Source organism: Argiope bruennichi, chromosome 1 (genome assembly GCF_947563725.1).
Source record: "Argiope bruennichi chromosome 1, qqArgBrue1.1, whole genome shotgun sequence".
NCBI classification, from domain to species: domain Eukaryota; kingdom Metazoa; phylum Arthropoda; class Arachnida; order Araneae; family Araneidae; genus Argiope; species Argiope bruennichi.
Window position 1 is genome coordinate 67,060,583 of NC_079151.1, and position 19,528 is coordinate 67,080,110.

Sequence of the window (19,528 nt, forward strand, 5' to 3'; positions counted from 1 at the left end):
GTAATATACGATATTCTAACAATATAGATAACTTTTAAAAAATGATTCATTGTCTTCAGAAGACCGAATCATCCAAAATACATAATTTTATGATTAATAGAAAAGTTAAGTTTTCTAAAATAACACTATTCCTAAAATAAAAATTTGCTCATTGTTGTCCATTAAAAAAAACAGTCTGGAATATCAGTTAAGCATCTCAAGGACAGAGAATTTCTAAAAATAGAATATACAGGAAGAAAACTGCGATTATTCGATGCGTTATATACACTTACAAATACTTTTTTATAATCACCCAAATGATTTTACAGCAACAACAACAATAAAAAAAAAGACTAATGTAGGATGAAATATTTTTTGGGGAGGGAAAGAGCCCTTAAAAGGGGGGGGGGGATGAAGGATCTTAAATAGAGGAAAATTTCTACATAAGGGCGTCTGATTGATTTTAAATGAGCACTAATGAAGTGCACAAACATCATTTGAATTATAAATTAAAGCATTCATAAAGCAAAACGGAAGAATATAGCACACTTGCAAATAATTAATAGTCAATAAGTGCTTGGATTAACATGGCAAGTATACGATTTATTTTGAGTAGTTCTGTTACGCCTGTAAATAACAAAATTCGTTTTTTGCTTTCTTTACAGATTTATTTCGGTTACATTGTTTTCGTTAAATTGAAAATTAAAATGACAATGATTCTTGGACAAATTATGTCATTCTTTAATATTTCTTTTCTTTTTCAATCATTATTATTCATTTCATAATCACAAGGTATCACAATGGTAACAAATTCAAAAACTGTTCTTCTTGTAAGTTCTTTATTACATTCCCAACAATACGAAATTCTATTTTATAATTACTTGAAGTTCAGCAGTTGCTGTTATAAATTTAAACATTATCACACTTATGACGTTTGAATGTTCATATATACTACAACTCTCTTGGCAATCATGGGAGAATAATGAGTTTATTCTTTGTGGCAGGCTTGTTTCTTGTATAACCATGTGCTCAGTTATTGACTGAATCATTTATGAACATTTAAGGCGTTTTATTATTTGTGGAAATCTTTACTCAAGTAAAAGGGATTTGATTTAGTTAAAAATCATAACTGCGAAATGGGTGTTTCATAATTTTTTTGCTTTCTTTTAAATTAAAACTGCTCGTTTTCAAACTATTCCCTATGACTGATATTAAGTAAAAGGGAAATTAATAATGCAGATTATTAAATGTGTTTAAAATGGACAGGTAAAATTTTCGGACTTGGCGATTGTATGGGATGGAATCTTCAATGCCATTATCTCAAGGATTCTGGAACTACAGACCTATAATCTTTCCAAAGATTTAAAAATGATGGGGACATAACTCCAAACAGGAGTATACAGAAAATTTTGTTCCAAATAATTTCATACTTTTGGAATACAAAATTCAGATCCTTAATGTGAATAATTATATATAAAGAATGAAACATTGAGATTGAAATTATTTCATCGATTTTCTATAGATTAATTTAATTAATTTCTAAACATTTTTCACAAATGGAAGGAAACATTGGTAGAAACTGAAGGAAAAAATAAGCTTCTCTTTAAATTTAATCCAATGTTGTAATATTCAAGGTTAAAAAAAAAACCCCTAATATTACATAAAGGGAGGCATTTATTATTAAATTGAGCATCGTGATTTAATTATCTATTCAAGTGAATTAAAATTGGACAAATTAAAATGCAAGTTGCTTGTTCAGCAAATTTAAATCGAACAAGACAATCCCATCGACTTCATCGTATAGTAGAACATATGGATGTTAGTTATATAATATGGAACTTAATAACAACAAATTCTACTATAATTACATTCAACAACAATAAATGGAAACTAAACAATGCTTTTTTTATGAAATAATATATGATAATTTTCAACCAAAATGCAATTATTACAATTGGTAATAAACACGAATAAAATTATGCTCTGTAAACTTATTATTAAGGTAAGATACAGAGACATTTAACCAATACTAATAAATAATATATGTAGCAAGAAAGCAAAGCAAAGTGAAGATCTCTCTACAGAACTTCGTATAAAATTAAAGGGAGAAAAAAAATGCATTCTTCACTATACTAAGTAAATACGTGTTACTCATTTTAATCTTTCTTGTTTTATATATAGTAGAATCATATAAAAACCACATCAAGGATTTTTTTCCCGAAAGGATGCTTATACTAGGCTTTTATTTCGCTGCTCTAAAAATCTTCAATTATGAAATACTGCATTAAATTTCATAAGTACCGCATATTTGAAGTTAACTACGGTACGAGGCATAGATGCATTTGGCGAAAGGAAGGTGGATCGAGACGTAACTCCCCGGCCTAGAGTTGCGGAAGGGTACTCGCCATTCGGCGGGGGCAGGGATGAAAGGGAAGGCAGACGATACGCTGAGTAGCGCCCGTTTGTCGAACAACTACAGACATGTGCGGCGTCGCAGACAACATAGCCGCGCTATGGGACGACAGAGTGGGTGGTTTCTCACAAAGCCACCATTAAACATACCCGAAAGAAATGGTAAACATATCCGCACATCAGCGGTTGTAGAATTTTGCTCGAAATAAGCACATACTGTTGGAGTTGAACGATTGAATTTCACAGATGAATAAAAGGAATTTATAAATATGATGTCAAGCATGGAAAAGTTAAGAGTTTGGAAATTTTTGCCATGTATTGTGACCGTTTAGCTATCGAAATAATTTAAATGAGTAATTATTTATGGCACAATCAGTTAACTTAAGTAACCTTTAAAAAAATTAAGAAATGTGAGCTTATTTCCTTGATATTTATGAAATGTCAATATAAATTATCTGAAATATAATTGTATAAAAGTTCCAAGTCTATGTACTGATTATCTAAACAAAAATACTCGCATTTCATGCTCATTTTATTTATTAATAACGCAATCACAAAAATGAAAATCAATAATAAATTACATTCTTTTTGTACACATTAAAAGATGTAATACCATTATTTTAATGCAAAATGTTAAAAATGAGAAGATATTTTAAGGTGAAAAAATGATTTTTGGAAGTTAATTATTGAAATCGAAAATTTTACTTCGCAAGGGAAGGGGGGGGGGAATTAAAAAATAATCTTTCAGCGGAATAGAAAATTTAAGAAAAAAGAATTGTTCATTTGTCGATATAAATGGCACTACAAACGTGAATGGAGAATCACGTCATTGAAGGAAAAGTTAAGTACAGAGCAAGCAGAGAGAATGACATAATTGGAAGTGCAGTCAATGCGCTTGCGAGAGGAATTATTTGACAGTTATTGCGGTATTCGTCCTCAAAACTGCTTTAGTTTCAACAGGAAATTTCGGGTCTTTTAACAATTTTGTCACATCCGAGTTTTTACTTTTCGAAATTCAAGAGAATTATCCGCAGACTATGTTTCAGATTAGAGAATTGTTACTTCAATATTCCTACAACAAAACTTCCGAGAACATAATTCCGATCATAGTTCCCGAAGAGAAAATTCCAATTAATTTAGAATCAATACAACAGAATCTGAGCGGAATGTAATTATCAAGGCAATTAATGAACATACTGTTACACAAAACATATGCATTTACATATTCATATATTTTTCATACATCTCTTCAATAAATAGACAGAGAGACCTATTTTCAACTCAAAATACATGATCACATATTCATAGGTATTTAAAACTAGGTCCTAAAAGTTTGCACACAATATTTAATAATTCTCTTTGTGATCTTTTTGAAAATCAAATATGCAATTAGGATATTTATAGAACGAACAGGAAATTTCTTTTTATCATCATAGATGAATGAATATTAGAAAAAAAAAGTACACTTTGGCATTTGTACGCAGACTTATACATTTTCTTCATTTGCTGTAATTCATTCTGACACATTTATTAATTTTTAAAATTTTTATAGTTGCTTTTATTATCAGTTATTAATGCTTGCTACTGCTCAGAAATTCATATAATATAAATGCAATTTTTTATCACGTTCATGTATAAGTATATAAGTCAACACTTTACACAATCTCCTTCACATAAATTTTAAATAAACTTTGTGGTAAATTAAAAACGTGTGTAAAAATGCTAAGCTACGCAATTTTTTTTTATGTGTATATCAATAGAGAATTATTGGGAGAAGAACAACGAAGTGGAAAAATTCCATGGAAGCCATGCCAGTCGCAGCTGCTATGAAACCGCACCTTAGCGGACACCTGACGGTTAACCGCTACGCACCAGCTGCGGTCACTTCGACCTTCAGAAGAGCGCACAATGAGAAACTGTAACAGAGCTTATACAAACCAGCTGCTGCTGGTCAGAAAGAGCATGCGGGCAAATGTACAAAAATTGCACACCCCTTTATTACCGTAATTTGCATACACCTAACGAGACGCCAGAACTCAACGGCAGCAATTTGTCGGAGTTTGGTTTTTCGAACATTCATGTTAACAGGTGGGTGCAAATGGCACAAGAAGGACGTGGCATGCACTGAATACAAAAGGTTGAATATAATAAGTATCACGCAGTTCTTTGAGATGAAGTTTCTTCGTTGTCAGAGGCAGATGGTAGTTAACATGATGACAATCAAGGGAAAATATGACAAGCAAATAAACTTTTTCCACAGTCGTTGAAACCGCTAATAAGCTTGGTAAGCTCTATAATTCTACTATTAAATGGTGTAATTTTTCAGTAATATGAGATTCATTTTAGCAAAATAAAAAAAAATTATATACAATTAGGTTGATTGAATAAACTTGTTATCAGTAGAAGTCTCCACACAGCTGTTAAGTATTTAAAATGTGAAACATAATTAGCAGATATTAAATAACTCGTTACCACTATCTTCTAGATCTATTAAAAGTATGAAAAAGCAGCATTGTCTGCTGTATTTCAAGAGTAACAATGTTCAAATACAATTATATATTTCGTAAGTAACAACTTGAGTAAAAAAGCAATTACAAAGAACCAAAGTGAAAGGTGCAGCTATTTTTTTTAAAAAAAACGAATGATTAGGTTTAACTTTTAAGTGGCAGTATTCAAAATTACAGACATTTAAGAAAACAGTCACATAATACAAAAAGGAAGAAAAAGTGAAAATACAGTTTGTACCTTTAAAAGCTCATTTTTCAAAGGTGTCAAATGTTATTACATCAACAATAAAGCTACATCAATTTATCTAGCAAGAAGAACAATCCTGAGCAAGAAAAAATAAAACACTGGGAATGCATAATTAAGAGATATTATTAATAATTTTTTTAAATTTTAGAATCCATAAAGTGTTAACCACATATTACTGATAATAAAAAATGAATTTAGAAAAAAATTCAATTTTTTCTCCACTTAAAAATCTTATTCTTAGGTAAAATAGAATCGCAATCAATTTCTTTCTTGATCTAAAAAAGTTATCTATAAATAAAAGTTACACAGAAATTTAGGTTTTCTCCTACAAGTCAACAATACACAGATAATGTTTATCGTATTTTGTACGGTATCTTAACATTTTATATACATGTGTGTATGCACTCAATAATATTTCAATAATAAAATTAGCATCTATGAAGAGAAAAAAATGCAATACAAAATTTTACAATTGGAATTGCCATTTTAAAATAAAATCCAAAAATTCTTTAAAAAAAATAATAATAATAAAAAAACGCGTTTTTTGCATTTCTTATTCTATAACTGAAAACATGCATCGGTTATAAAAGCAAATGACAATAATTGATTTTCATATGTCATATGTAACTTACCTAATCCACAAAATTTGCCATTTAAATGCTTCTCCTCTAACACCTATTTAGAAAGAGAACTACTCGCTTTTATAATCGGGATTTTCATGTGACCGTCAATACAATAAGAAAAAATTTCAGGTCATAACGATTTTAACACCACAACGAAACAAACTTAATATGCTTTTATCGCCATCAATGAAAAGAGGGGACTTTCACTGAACCAACAGTAAGACTCAAAGGATAGGAATGCTCAGAAAGAAGGCAATAACAAACGGTAGGATTTCACAAAAACGGGAACAGACCGTCAATAAAATCCAATAATTGGTTCGGTTAGGAATGATTGACGATTATCAGAAAACAGGATTATTTTATTAGCAAGGCACAAAGGAACAACACCAAAGGATTTACAACACTTACTGATAGTAGTTGTAAAGATCTTTTCAAGGAGGGGATAAATAATCCTGTCAGAAATCTATTCAAAGCAAGGTTTGAAACATTTATGGACTCTTAACATATCTCTGAAACTGGGGGTTGTAAAGAAAATTTGCATCAACTCTTAGAATGACATTAAAAATTAAAAGCTACAATATTGTATCAAATTTACCTGGAAGAAACTGAACAGTTGCAATTATATTATATTTTAAAATATATTTTGAAAAGGAGATCTCTTTCTAAACGAGCGCACGCCCATTTTTATTACACTTGCCGTCAGTCCTTAAAGTGATTGGGTTTGATTCAAACAATCCGAAATTAATAAAGCCCCTATATTAACATAAAAATATTTATTAAAAGAATATTTAGTAATTGTATTTCGATCTTTCAATATTAAATAGCAGTTTGCAGTCAATATATCGTATAAAAGCCATTCCTTAAATTAGTATCATATTTAACACCCACATTTAATTATATTTTCACATTATAATTTTAGAAATTCGAAACATGTGATGTCATTTTATGTTAAATTTTTTCAATAGTATTAAACAGAAATGATTAAGAAAAGAAAATTTATATCAATTTTACTAAATTTATCATATATATTAATTGAATCAAATTTTAACGAATTTTCTATAGCAAGTTATCAACCAACTAGTATAAAAAATGATTCTCTTTTTTATTTCCCTCTCTCTTCCCATGTTATGAGTAATAGAAATTTTGATGTGCAGATAGCTTTAAAATATTAGAGATTTTATCTGTTGCATTCATATAATTTTAGTTGAAAAGATCACTTTAAAAAGCATCATGTTAAAATTTGATAAAAGTTGATTAAAATAATAGAAAGTAAGACATAACTCATAATTCGAAAAGATCCAAATCAATAATTGTTTTGAGTTTCAAAAGTTATTTAAGATTTAAACATAAAAAAATTATATTGACCCTTTTCTTTAAAACACATTAATGCCAATTTTATCTACAAATTAAATTGTTTCAAAATTTAAATGCGTCATATTACTTCAAATCTAAGTTTTGTGCATTTGTTGCATAAACAAATTGAAAGAAAAATGTAACTAAAAATTAAAAGGGGTGGGGGAGTCAAATAAATTTCATGTATAATATAAATTCCATTTTAAAATATTATAAATACATGTTTTCTTAGTTATTGGGAAAAACCTCTTACAATATCCGAATATTTCAATTGTTACTCTAATCAGCAAGACGCACAAAAGTTCATTTTTTTTATAAAAAAAACTCAGAAATATTACATCAGACTGATATAATGAGAATACAATTAAGACTTTGTATTATAAAAGTGCTATTTTATAAAAATAATGATGTTAAGCAATCATTTTTATGCACTAAAAATGACTAGTTATCATTTAGGTTTTTCATACTTAAACGTACGTCGAGAACAAAAAAACAAGTGTTTTAAAAATAAAGAATTTGACTAAGTTTCACAGGCATTATGTTTCCAATAAGCATTCTTTGATTTTTTTTAACAATTTAAATTACTATTTTGTCTTTATAAGCATCTTCCTAGATATTTCAATAACGGAGATTACTAAATAAAATCTACTATTGGGAATTTTTAATGCTGCGTTATATATATAAAATTTTGTGAAAGTTTTAATGTTTATGAAAAGAAGAAGTTCCTATTAAGCGTTAAAATATTAAATTTAATTCGCAGTTGTTAGAAATTTAAATTTATCGGTGCTCACAATATTGCTATTAAAGAATTAATTTATAAATATTGTATTATTTTAACAATTACTTTCTTCTTTTCGAGAAGGAAAATAAGTTTGTAAATAAATATGAACATTGGAATGGAATAAATATGAATATTGGAATATGCACATAAACACGAAACGCTATAACTCGAAAGGAACATTTTTCAAGAAAACGAAAAAAAAAAAAAAATTCATTTGAAAAATGAAATAATAATAATAAGGATAATTCATTAATTATGACGCAATTTTGCTTCTTATATATCACTAAAAAACGTCAGTAATCTATGTTCACAACAATAAAAGCAATATATAAAAATTGTCATCAAAATGTAATTAAAATATCTGAGATAATATAAAACATTTCAAAGGAAAATGTTATTTCCTGTTACAAAGAAAAAGAAAAGAAAAGAAAAAATGTTCAGCGAATTTCTGAAAACCATATTATCAATATAGAAAACTCCTCGATTAGAAACTTGACAAACATTCATCTTGCCCAATAAAAACATCTAATTAAAAAAAATTAATCAAACTATGCGAACTTTACAGCTTCTGATTAAAAGATAAAAAAGAAAGTTTAAACTTTTAATTAAAATAAACCTTTAAAAATATACCTTCCATTAAGATTTTATATGCGAGAATGCGTTGTAGTTAATATTTGTAAAATTTTGGGAACTTTTCCCAAATTGCATGTAGAAATGTTTCTGGAAATTTTAAAGTTCAAAAATTATAAGCTTCCATAATTTTTAGTTGCCATTCACTTAACAGTAAAAATTGACAACCAAAATCTTAATTATTTCCTCGCACCTTTTAAACTTTATCCAAATGATTCGTTTTAGAATTTAAAATAAATTTACTAACTTGCACTTTTATTTAAAACGATGTTAAAAAAAAAAAAAAATAGCAGAGAAAAGGAGACTTAGAATTATTAAAATACCACTGACTTTTGAACAAACAAAAAGTTATCGAAACATTCCAATGTTTACAAAATACTTTAAGAAGTTGTTATTATTATTATTATTTTAATTTTCTAAATTCATCCAGGCATTCAATTCTAAAAATTTTCATGGATTCAAAATTACCAAAACTCATTTTAAAACACTGTTTTCATCATCACCATCATCGTTTTCTTTTTTAAAAAATATCAATTATTAAAATCTTCATGGTATAATCAAATTGTGCAATGCGTTCTTATTTGCAAACTTAGCTTAATAAAACAATAAAATATAATAATAAATCAAATAGCTACCAAAGTATATGGAATCGAAATCATAAAGAAAGCAGTTTCAAATCAGGAACGGAAATTTTGAGTAATCAGATATGTAGTCATGCATATTTTAAATATGCGGAATTCCAATTACACAACAAAAACGATGCATTAAAAACCCCCTTTCATTTTCAATCTAAGATAAGAAACATCACAAGAACACTTTTACATCATACCGTAAATGATATTGGCATGCCAGATAATATAATGAATGAATCAATTTTTAATTCTATGTAAAAATTAAAATGGAATTGAATGAATTGGGATAAATTAAAATTTATTTAATAAAACTGCATTTTTGTATGCTAACGAGACACAATTATATACAAAATTGCAACAATCTTAAAGGTGGCTTTAATGGCGTATTAAAAAAAAATACTTGAAAATTTTTAGATACATTGACTTAATATTAATTATATAATCTAATTCTTTTCAACAAAATGTGAAAATTTTGCCTGAGGTTTTCAAAGTATTCGCCCCCCCCCCCAAAAAAAAAAATTTAGCATTAAGATGTATTCTCATAACATTAGGTATTTCATTTGTTTTGATTTTATTATGAGTGACAATATGACGCTGTGTAAAAGATGATAGTACAAAGGGAAGGGATGCGGTTTGAAATGAAGGCACCTTTTGTACAGCTATAACTGTAAACAAGTAAGCACAGCAATGCTTTATTGTTCGAATCGAAGACCTCTTTGTAAAAATAGTTAACAGGTTTCTAGTTTTACGCCGTATGTAACATGGTTTTACATTCAATGTTAAGTTATAGAATGCATTTCTTTAGTTCGGACACTCCTTCCAAGCTATTTATTTTAATTTTATTCCTAAAACACTAATGGCATAATTATTGATTCTCTTAGATCTATAAAATCTGAATATAAATCAAATTTATTTAAAGAACATGTTCTTAATCAGCGTATAGCCAATATTACATATTTAGGAATGATTTTCGCAGTATATCGAATTTTCACCTCCTTCAAGTTAATTTAGTTTAAGATAGCTCATACACCTTACGTATAGGTAAAGTTCCTATTCAATACTTATTATAATTAAATTTTTATTATAAAATTATGTTTTTGAAAGCAAAGTTTTCAACAGAAATTTGAATGACCATAAAAAATTTAAATTTTTTGCTTTTCATTACTATAATGCACAATTGAAAATAGTTACAATAACTTTAATTTGGGAATAAAAATTACGAAAACTTTAAGTTTGGAAATGACATTCATTAACTTTTAGATATAGATCTAAAAAAATTTTGCAAAACTTTAAAAGCGGGAAACAAATTTTGAGAGGAATTTTCCCACAATATACTAGTGCATACCAGCGATTTCCCAAATGACAAAGCAGTGTTTAACAGATGGGAAATTGCTCATCGTAAACATGATAAAGAGCCAATGGCATGCCAGCATCACAAATAGGGAAAGGAAAAACCCCCAAGAGGGGCCGCTGAAGAATCCCCACCCCTCCCGTAAACATATATAAAAAATTTCTTACCACGTGAGGGGGGAGGAATCAAGATTGCGGCTTTTGTGGCTTCTGATGTCCAAGACTACTTTTTCTTCTTAAAGGTTCATTTTATTGTTGACCTCAGGGAGACTTGTCTATTCTTTGGATGTTGGTTCAAAGCGCAGGTCACGGTCGACTTAGCGAAGAACTGCTTTCGCCGCGCTCCAAGAGTTATCAGCACTTCTCAGATTCTGCAAGAAAAGTAATTTACTTAGGAATTAAGAATGTTGATGACGTGTTGATCGATACAATAAAAATATTCAATATGATTAAATTATCGTCTATAACTAAAATGATTTTAAGTAATAAATGCAGATCAAATTTATGAGAAAACTTCAGATTCACGACTATAGGACTGAAAACTAACTATTATATTTAAAGGATATATATAAATTTGTACGTTGGCAATTTAATTCCATTTTGCCTACTTTAAAATATTGCATTAAAAGTTATTGTCGAGTTACCAAATAGAAATAAATGGGTCTCAACTGAGTAAAATATGTCAAAAAAAAAAAAAAAAAAAAAAAAATTCAGGAAGCTAAAAACATTAATCTTAAATGGAATGATCTTATGGAAAAGTTAAAAAATAAATAAATAAACTAAAAGATTCCTCATTTGGTGAAAGTGTGAAATTAAATGAAAGTATGGTTTGCTGTTATGATTCTTATAGATTCCTCTTATAGAAACACAAAACATTCTACATAACAATGTACATATCATTTTAAAAATCACTCCATTAATCGTGTCATTCGAGCATACTTCAGTGTATTGAATAATCATGCACTACTAATACAGGAAAAGTAATTCTTTCAATAAAGTTCTAATTTTATATATAATTAAATGTAAAATAATAATAGTCTGAAACGCCCCATGGATGGTTAGTTGAATCAATACATCTTAAAAAAAAAAAAAAAAAAATATCAGCTAAATATGAGCTAATCAGCTAATAGTATGAAAAAGACAAAATTAAAATAAGTTAAGATATTCTATATATTATCCTTTGTCATTAGGTTATAGTTAATGTTATATATAAATTTAAAAAAGTATCATTACTCATTTAATAATTACTTTTGCTGCTTTTTAATAGCACAAGATTGTTCTAAACAAGTATTTTCATTTTAATTTAGTATCTAAAACATATTTCCTAAAATTAATTTTATTTCTGAACCATAATTTATTCCTAAAATTTACTTCATGAACCACAATTTTAAAATATTTCAATGCCAAGGTGCCTTTTTTTTACAAACATATAAACTTTGCATGAGGAACTTTATAAAAGGGAAGAAACTATTGAACTGACTTGATTCCTTTTCAAGAATGTTATACTAGAGTTCAAAGTTCATGAAGAAATTAAATAAAGGTGTTTAACAATGTACTCAGATAAAGACAGATAGACGAATGCCGAGTAAAGCAAACAAGATCTGCCACAACTGAGCAAATATTTCCATGAGAACGAACTATAAACTCCGATAAAGACTAGGCAAGAAATTCTAAATGTCTATTGCCAGATGGATTGACAATGCTGTATCGTTAATCTTATCGAAGCCGCGTAGGGAAGCGAGGTAAGATCTCAATCTGCACTTTAGAACTCTCTCTTAGAATGCAGTTATTGCTCCGCATCTGCCATTACCGATGACCGATTAGAACAAATCCTAACAAAGTGAAGAAATTTATTTTATTCCAGCCTTTTGGAAAGCAAAGAGGCGAGTCAATACAAAGTGACTCACACATTTTCATGGATGATTAAGACTACTAACAAAAAAAACAAAACAAAAACTGATTAATACACGAATATCAAACTATCAATCACATAGAAATAACAGTATAATGATAGAAATCAATTAAAAAATACATTTCAATGGCAATGAAGATACAGAAAATCAAAATACTTGTTGAAAACCAATTTTTTTAACTTAAAAAAAATTCGAAAAAATGCTAATTTAAAGCAAAATGTTTATCATTACCGAAAACCGATTAGAACAAAACCTAACAAAGATATGAATACAGCATGACTCGCAAATTTCAATGCATGATTAAAGCTATACTTAAAAAAAAAAGAAGAAAAAAAAAAAAGAATCCGATAATTATATAAATGTTAAACCATCAAATAGAAATAACACTGTAATGATACAAATCAATAAAAAGTAATACCACAAGGGCAACAAGGATAAAGCAAAACAAATTATTTGTTTTACTTAAATTTTTTAAACTTAAAAAATCGAAAAGATACGATGTCAATTTAAAGCAAAGTCTTTGCCTATATCGATTACTTCAGACCAATTAAATAGACTGCGCGTCATGATTCTAAGTTCCTTTTCAAATTTTTCATTATTTATCGGCAAATATCGTTTTAAAAAATCCTTTGCACTTAAAATATTTCAATAAAATTTCCTGAATACACTATTTTAAACTTATTACAAATTGTTGTTCCAGAATCCCGAACCTATCATTTAAAGACAATTTTACCCCGCAGAGAAATGATAAGAAGATTGCTTTTTAGGAATTTTTATTAGGAATTTTCGATGCAATTTTGATTTTTTTTAATTCGCACTATTTTATATTAATTCAAAATCTGTGTAATGTTTCTAAATTTTGTTTCGTTAAAAAAGTAATCCTCTCTTCTCTTAACTTTAATCACACCACTGTTCGAAATTAAAATCAACCGACGCATGCAAGAAACGCGAACAGTTTCTATTTACATGATACAAACACAATGTTTCATTCTCCAATTTATTTTTCGAATTTCAGATTTTTGACAGAGAGCCGATATCCTCCCCCCCCCCGTTTTTTTAAAAATATTAACAATAAAACATCTTAGATTTTACATTTACATTAAATAATTCATCCACAAAAGTTGATGGTATAAAAACATATTTCGAAGACATTCGAAATTAACTTTTGTTTTAATATAATAGTATTTGAAAGCACTGAAATCTTAATAAGAAATTCGTCTTCATTAACTATTTCAAAAACAAAAGTAATCAGGACGCGGAACTTCAAAACTTATAAATCCGAAATTAAAAGAGTATGTTGCATATATAATTCATTAGTAAATGGACTAAAATTGAAAAATAAAGTTAAATACTAGCTGATAAATAATTAAACAAATAAAATAATAAATAATAAAATATAACTCTATTTTAAAAATGAAATCCCTTTACAAGGTATCACAACCACTTAAGAAATGTAATACCTACAACGTATCATTTCACTTAACGTTACCTTACGATGTGCTGTGTAACATAACCTAGCGAAAAAGAAACCAAGTGTTAGAAACGAAACAACCACAATTAGTCAGCGCACTTGACGCGTATCACGTGAGTGTAAATTCAATCTATTACAAATGCAGAAAAATAACAAAGCATTTTCTGACTCATACATGAATACTTTTAAACGCTTTTATTTCATTTCGCATACTTCTTGTTGATAAGAATGGAATTGTGCATTCGATTTTTTCAAAATTTTTCCTAGTCCCTAATTTCAAAGTTCCGAATTTCTGAAATTTAGTACACTTATTAGCTCCCAATGGCAATAAAAAAAATCTAAAGATCTTAATAAGTTAATACGTTAATTTATCCCCAAAATTGATTTCACTCAGTTAATGCCATCCATAAGCCATTTTGAGGAACATTAATTTTTAGATTTCATAACATTTGTATCCACAACTTCTAAAATTTATTAAAGAATAAAAAGTTTTTAACAAAATGTAAAAATCATTTTATTAGCATATTAAAAAACTAGGAAAACATAATAATTTTTTATTAAAAACTAAGCAATATTAGAAAGAAATTAAGACGCAATGCACTACTAGCACATGAGAAAAATTCCTTGACATCGAATTTATAAAAAAATATTATTGATGCGCTCCCAATTTATTTAGAATATTCCAATCTACCAAAATATTATGAGAAGGATAAAAATTTCATATATTCATTATAAAAAAATATATATAAACATTGTAAATGTGACTGCAATTTCAATTTAAAGTTTTCAGATACAAATTTTATCTTCCTTTTAACACTTATAAAAATTATACTCTAAAGAAGTTTATCACATTTATTATTTAGACTATACTTTCTTTAATAAAGTTTCTATAAAATCAATTATTCGGAAATTAGTTGAAACACTAAAAGAGCTTACCAGTATTATATTATGCACTTTTAATTTTAAATTTTTTTAATCGAAAGGGAGGTGAAAATAAAACAAAATGTCTTTTTTGGAGATGAAGAATGAGATACCTCTGAATGCTAATATAAAGACAAATTTTAGCCATTGTGCAAAAACTACAAGTTACTTAAGGAATTTAAAATGGTTAGCAAAGTGATAAGTGCATTTCTTGTAGCTACACAAACAAAATATAATCATTTTTTTAAAAAACAAAATGAATTGTATAATTACAAGATTTGGAATGAGTTGGCTACTAGCAAAATTATTTTCTTACAATTCGATATTGCAAAGAAGCAAACAAACAAAAACATATATATTTTTACTACCGTCAAGAAAGGATGAAATCTGCTATATCCATAACATTCTATTTATCACTGAAAAGAATGTCTGATTTGTGTTATTTATGCAATATTCTAAAAGAAATTTATTTTCGTTTGAAAACTTAAGAGATAAACCTGCTAATCTCAAGCCGATTATTGATAGAACATATTATCTGTTTAGAATAAAATATCCTTCTGATTAAATTGTTCGCTGAATCACAGAAAAACGATAGGTTTCAGAGTGTGAAACCGCTCCGTTCTGTTATGAAAATAACAATTATCTATTAAAATTTTCGTCATGAAAAAAAGGTGAAGTCTATGTCTTAGGAATAGTTGATTCATGCAACATTGTTAGCTCATTTAAATTATATTTACTGTACTAAGTATTCTCTATGAATTGCCACATTCGTAAAACATTTTATATACAAATAAATTAAAATGAAATCGTTAATTAATGTACATAAATGATCTTGATACAAAACTGAAACTTTTTCAGACAATCAGTACCACAAATAACCACCAAAAAAGTTCATTAATCATGAAAATGCTCTTTCAATGCTGATCCAAGTTAAAGGAACAAAAAAATTCGCTTGAAAATTTTTTCCAAAAATGTTACGGCCAAAATTTTCGAATTTAAAATGGGTATTAAATATATTTACTTAAAAAAAAAAGGAATTAATATTAATGTCAGTAACTTTTTATTCTGAAACGCATTTTAAAGAATTCTTATTGTTAAAATTTTAAATCATTCTCTATAATAAATGAAATTAAAAATAATTTTCAGTTCAACGATATAAAACCAATGCTTTTTTTAAAAAATTTATTTAAGTAAAAGGGTACAAATGAGTCATTCACATGATAACCGCTTCATATATGACAACTCTATCATATCTGATGCAGAAGAAGTTGTGAATAACTAAATGCCAAATTCAAAAGCAATATATTAAATAATTCAAAGGTTTGGATTTTAATCCTCTCCAACAGCATTATCGTTTTAATAAAACAAAAATGACTAGAAGAAATGCACACTTGAATAGCACTGTAAAAAAGATTGAATCAATGAATTTTATTTGATAAAACAAAACGGAATATCAAAAATCTTCGATTTGCTAAGCAAAACATTGAATTAGAAATTTTAAAAAATATTATGTTATAGAATAATAAAACAGCATTCAAATTTATTTGTCTTCTCTTTAATAAAACTATTACTATTAAAACATAATCATATTTTCCTTCAGAACGATTTAGTAAATACAAATCAATAAATTAATTTTGTATATCACAACAAAATCAGGCTTTTTTCCTCAGACCTTCAATTTAGTAAAAATAATTAATTGTGAGTTATCAAGAATGCTCGAAACAATTGTATTATGTTTCACAAGCTTTATTTCTATGTCTGGGAATTTTCAATTATTTATGAGTATAATGAATGCTTCCAACATATATAAAATAGACAGTCTGGTCTTCTGACATCTTCTACGTAAAAGTTATTTATATAGTCTCTGTCTGAGTGTATCGATATGATTACGACTATTATTCCCTTCCAAAAAATATTTACATCATACAAGGTTTATTCATGAAAGTTACGAGGAGGAGGAGGAACTAGAAATAATATGAGTTTCCAGTGATACAAGCATTAGAGATAGTTTGTGATAATAAGTCAATTGCGAAACACTGCCAAAAAAATGCCCTTATTTCTATTTATTTTACTTTATATGTGAAATGTGAGTTCTATCTTTACATTATACGAATATTTTCGAAGGCGATAAATTATTATTCTTTTTTCTGTTTTAATTATTCAATAAAGGTTTAATCGAATAATAAATCTTGACATGTTTTGTTAGACAACAGAAATTTAATCATTCTTTCATCAGCTGTACACACTACAGAAAAATTAATTTTTCACAGAGCATTCCATTCCACTTATAATAATTCTTCTCGAAAAGAGTTTCAATGATAGGAGCTAAGCTAACACAGTAAATGATATATATATATATATAGAAAGGGAAGTGACTTGCTGACAAGAATAAATACTTACCACATTTATGCTTCATTTCAACCTTTCAAAATGTAAGCATTAAATTGTTAACACAAATGGATGAGGTGAGGTATAAAGGTCAACGATATTTGTATTTTGTTAAAATTCTTATACTGAACCCATTCAGAACCAAATGCCACGTCATCGTGATTTGTGCACAATATCGTAAACATGCACATTGTAAATGTATGTGGATGGATAATCTAAGACTAAGAATTGCTTAGTAATAAATTACACAATGCATGTTCTGTATGGTGAGCAAGAAAAGGAAAGGTTCAATGTAATCTAGAACAACCCTTGAAAGCAACTATTGACATTCTTATCCAAAGCCTGTAAACAGATACAGAGCAGTAAACACACGATAAGACAAAATCAGCATTTGAACTTGGGACCTATCAAAATCGCAGCCCTAAGATTACAACAAAACAGAAATTGCTCGGGAAAACGCAAACTATGATTTGAATTATATGCGATAGAAAACAAAAGAGAAACGAGCAACGCACTACTAACAAAAAGTTATGGAGAATATCAAAGCGTGAAATCGAATCAACGAATACAGAGATGTTAGGTTAGTATTCCTACTATCAAAAATTATAAACTAAACATTTTTACTTGCAAACTATTTAAAATTGTAAAATAACAGTAATAATAAATATAATCATTTTTTTTCTCTACAAGACTCATATTAAGTTCATTTCCTATCCAATTACTTTGGCTTTCAAAACTACATGCAGCGTTTTGCCACAAAACTTTTCATTTTGTAAGATATCAACATTCCGCTATTTTTTTCTAAAAATCGTACATTATTTAAAGCCTAACTTGAATTCAATTTTATAACTAAATATTCATCGTATTTTTTTCACAATACCATTTATTTTGTAGCGATATCTAATAAATTTTGTAGAAAAAGCAATTTGTCAGAAAGGGTGAATGGTAAGTACAATGAGATTTTCGACAGAGGAATAAGAAAAAAGATAACTTTCCTTCAGTATAAAAATGATACACTATTAAATTTTTTTTAAAAAAAATACCAAAATAAATTTTTAAAAAAGGACATTTAATAAGGAATGGAAATTTGTGGGCAGGGAACTTTAAAAAAAGCGTATGAAGAAATAATAATAATGTTTAACTGAAGAGTAATTTCCTTTCTCTCGGTTCTTCTAATTATATTTCTATTCTATTTTCCCTCCTTTCTTCACTCACTTTCTTTCTTTTCATCACCTAAACGTACAGTTTTTAATAAACGACAGAAATCAAAATATAAGAATCTTAACAGTAAATTAATCTTTGTAAATACAATAAAGTCTTATTTGAAACACGGTGTATACAAAGCATAGAAGCAACACATTTTAACAAAGACTGAGAAGCGAATTTAAATTCCTACGTAGGCTTATTTATAAAAACTAACATTACCGCCATCCTTTCGTTCTAACATGTTTTTTTAAATATAAATGTGTACTCATTTATATTTAAAAAGAAGCAAAATAATTTAGCATAAAAAAAAGAGCTAAATTATAATTTAATCGTAGTGAAATACTGAAATACGTTATTCCCCACAATTTTCAGGAAAATATATCAGAAAAGATGAAAAATTCCTAAAAACTTCTCATTCTGAAAATATTTACACTATAACAGAAAGATGTGTACAAATGTAAGTTATCAAATAAGACGGATTAAAAAAAAATTGAAACGAAAAATCGTTATTTATAAATTCAAAATGCATCTGAAAATAAATGTCACTAATGAATATGAGAGTAACGAAGAGTCGTCTCGATGTGGTCTGAATGTTAACACTTCCGCTGCCAATTTCTCATACCATTCTAGCCATGTCTTAAGTTTCTAACTGCAACATTACATTTTATGTTTTTAGGGAGAAAAAAAGGAAATTCCATTGTAAGAATCGCCGAACTAAGATAAATTATGTCTAACAAAATTATTTTTTATTTATTCATTTTAATACATGAAAGGTAACTTAAGTACACTGACCTCAAAAAGCGATTTCATTTTATCGACACGTTTCACACTAGAAATTCAAGTCGAAATCAACAAATTTCTTAAGAAAAATTGACAGAAGAAATGGTATCAGCACACCGCGAAGTAAAATGGGATTGAGAATACAAACAATTAATTCTTATTTCATTTTTACTGATTTCTAGACGCAGATTTATTCATCAAAATCAGTATCTATGCTGTTTCATTGATGTACCAAAAAGCTCGTAAAATAAGGCTAAGAATAAGATGCAATTTTAAATTATTCATCCATCAAAAAGCCTTTAAGGTGTTCCCTTAATTAAAATAATAAAAGCCAA

General features: G+C 27.8%; 1 long non-coding RNA gene across 1 annotated transcript in view; it reads right to left on the reverse strand.

The window, feature by feature from the left end:
• Positions 1–19,528, reverse strand: part of LOC129980049 (uncharacterized) — a 96,096-nt gene that overhangs the window by 44,678 nt on the left and 31,890 nt on the right. Inside the window, exon 2 of the long non-coding RNA XR_008785234.1 lies at positions 10,683–10,885. This is a non-coding gene — a long non-coding RNA (uncharacterized LOC129980049). The remainder of the gene's footprint in view (positions 1–10,682; positions 10,886–19,528) is intronic.